Genomic DNA, 3452 nt, shown 5'->3' with positions numbered 1-3452 from the left:
ATGGTAAATTGTATAATGATGTAAAGTTAGATAGTTATGTTATGTATAATGATATTGAGGTTTAGAAGTGTGCTGGACCATAGTTCATTGTAATCCCTTGTTGATACATGATCTTAATGTCTATTGATGTTTATGTTTAACCAACTCAACTTATGATGTATCGCCCATTGGGGCATTGATGAGATCCCACAGAGGGGTCAAGTTTATGATTATGGCTATGTTTAGTGCATGCACAGGTTGAGTTTGGCGTATGAGGAATGAATGCCAGAAAAGTTTTTAATTTTTACGTATGATTGTTGATCATGTATGGGATTGAACAGGTTTACAGGTTACATGTCAGGCTTGCTACGGGTCCCGGCGGCCTTAAGCCGATCTGGATCCTAGCGCCGGTAGCGGTCCGATTTTCGGGTCGTTACACAGTACATGTGCAAACAGGTATAGGTCTGAAATTCATTAACTCATCATATAGTATCTTGAGTTCTGTTAAATATTCAGTGACAATACAATCACCTTGTTTGAAGGCATATATTTCTTCCTGCAGATCTGAAATTCTGAAAATGTCTCCCTGTGAAAACCTTTCTAAAAATGTCCAATCATGATAAGAATATCGGAATATTTGGGGATATTACTTAAATGCAATAAGAATCTCACAATTATAACCATATTATAATTTCCTTCGCACAGTAATATAGTCTCATAGATTTTATCTTTACTCAAAGTTCAATTAAATTAACACTAAAGATAAATAATTGACTTTATAAAATTATATTTAGATACTTAAAATACATCAATAATAATATTCAACTATAACCAACAGATTGGCTGTAGGGTATACTATTAACAAGGAATCTGCTAAAGCTAGAGGTAGCGATGGGCATGACACTCTTATTTAGGAAGATTTATGGCTTCTGTTTCTGGATAGTTTCCACATTGATAATTTCCACTTTGATAAATCTTTTTATTGTTCTTCAAGTATCAATCTTGTGATAGATTTGAGCGACCATGGCACTTTGGAGTGGCAATATGGTTTGGTTACTTCCTTATTCCCTTATGATCAGGCTTCATTGATTTTATTGATTCATGTGGCACTTAAGGGCTGTAACCATGATCTTGTTTGGAATTATGAGTTTTTAAGCAAATATACTATCAAGTCATGCTACTTCTTATTGTTTAAACCATTTTGGAACAATTTGATTTCTCGGCCATCCACCTCTTATGTCATTGTACTGTCAACATGGAAACAACTCTGAAGACTACATATTCAGCTAAAGGTTAAGGTTTTTCTTTGGCGTGCAATATTAGTAGTTAAAAGTAATCTCATAGGTAAAGTTATTAAGACTAAGGCTTCTTATCCCATTTGTCATGATGATTAGGAAACAATGGAACACACCTTTTTTTTGGTGTGCACAAGCTCGAGTCTCTTGGTTCTCTAGCTCCTGTACATATAAATCATCATAGGTTAGCTTTTCTGTCCTTTAATATGTGGTGTCTGTTCTTGTCGAGCAATGTAATCATAATTCATTTCCATCAAAGACTCTTAATACAGTTGGCTATTCTTGGTTGCATATTTAGAAAGAATGCAACGAAGGAGTATTTGATTTGCAGAAGCTTTATCCGTCTACTACTATTCTGCATATTAAGCATTCATGTGTGGACATTGGTTGGGTATAATCCTTCTATTCTACTTTGTTTACCTTCTCAAGCTGCAAGAACTCTTCAGCATGATCATAGTTAGCTCCTTTCGTCGATGGGATGGTATAAGGTGAATTGTGATGTTGCCTAGTCCTAGCATATGCCCCTTTTTGTGTTGCGGCAAATCTTATAAGGTATGCTTTAAGCCGAGTTATGGATGGTTTGGCTAAGAGGGTATGTTGTCCTTCTCCTTTGGTTAGAAAGGCCCTTGCTTTATCCCTAACAGTGCATTTAACTAAGGCTAGTTAATTTATACTGCGATGCTTTCCTCTCATTGTTGTGTTAGGATGTTCAAGGTCATGCCTTAGAGCATTCAAGTACCGCTACAAGCTACTCATGCTACAAGCTACTTGTCAGGGTCATAGAGTTTCAGGGACCAAAACTGTAATTTTTCAATATTAGAATTTTCAGGAAATAATGATGGGATAAATTAGTAGAAATTAGTAGTAAGAAAAGAGCCGTGTCAGTTTCTTGTAATTCCTTTTTATTTATTTATTAAGGGGGGGTGTCATCTCAGACATATTGATGTCTCCTCCCACCATACTTCTACTTGTTCTTAAGACTCTTTAGGGGGGAGTGACTAGTTGGCCACCAGCAAGGGCTGGGCCCGACTAGCCACCGTAGGCTTGTTGAGTCCCTGGTTTGTGCCTTCTCTTCTTGCAGGCGTTCCCCCCTGTCTGCAAGCTGGGAATGGATCGTTGATATGATTGCGTAATGACTATTTTGCCCCTGGAATAAAATAAGTAGCCCATTCAATAAATCTCAGGGCTTGGTTGCTTGTTGATGTGCTTGTGTTGCTATAATTATCTGATCATGATATTTTCATATGATAACTGTGGTATTTCCCGTTTTTACGAGAATGGGGCAGGAGGTCCTAACCTTTACGTTCCTTTGTCCAGGTGAACGCGTAGAGAGCTTGGCTGACTTGGCTTGAAAAGAGTTCAAACCAAGTGCCACACGGTTCCAGGCCAGTGTCAAAATCTGAAACCGTGACAATTGGTATCAGAGCCAAAACGATCGAGAATAGTGTGGAGGTATGAAAAAATCTACCACACGCATCGATGCCATTGAGAGAAGGGTTGAGAACATTGTTGCTCTATTGAGTGACTATGCCACCCAAGAGGGGATGGTATTGGAATTTGATTATGCTTATAAGCGCATTGAGGCGCTAGAGAAAGAAAATGAACGGCGATTGGCTAAGAGGGCTAAATCGCCTAGAGGTGAGGGTGGGCCAATAGAGCTTGAGGCCACTGATCAAGCATAATTTAGCCACATTTTTATTATATTTATTACTGTTTATTTACACATTTTTCTAGCTTAATTTGTGTTTTTGTTATGTTTTTACAGAAAAGGAAGAAATTGGAAAGTTGGAGAAAAAGTGAAGAAAAAGCTGGAAAAGTGATTGGGTCAGAGTGATTTGGCCAAATCACTCGCAGAAACTGGCCAAATCACTCGCAGATACAGAGACAGAAACTGGACTGAATCCCAGAGAGCGATTGGGGCAGATCGAGCAAATGATCTACCCAAATCACCTTGACAGCAGAAATTGACAGCAGAGGTAGGAAAACAGCAAGAAACCGAATTTCGAATTTTCAGAAGTCCAAATCCAACTCAATCACTACCAACACAATTCCAAGAGCCACGAACGAGTTTCTCACCTAAGGAATTCCAGTTGCAATTAAATTCAACATTAAAAGAGGAATCACAAGCCAAATTAAAAAGGGATTTCAAAACCCTAGAAGGATGGAATTCTTCAGTTA

Source organism: Manihot esculenta, chromosome 4 (genome assembly GCF_001659605.2).
Source record: "Manihot esculenta cultivar AM560-2 chromosome 4, M.esculenta_v8, whole genome shotgun sequence".
Lineage (NCBI taxonomy): Eukaryota > Viridiplantae > Streptophyta > Magnoliopsida > Malpighiales > Euphorbiaceae > Manihot > Manihot esculenta.
The sequence above is the reverse complement of the archived record's forward strand: the minus strand, read 5'-3'. Positions refer to the sequence as shown.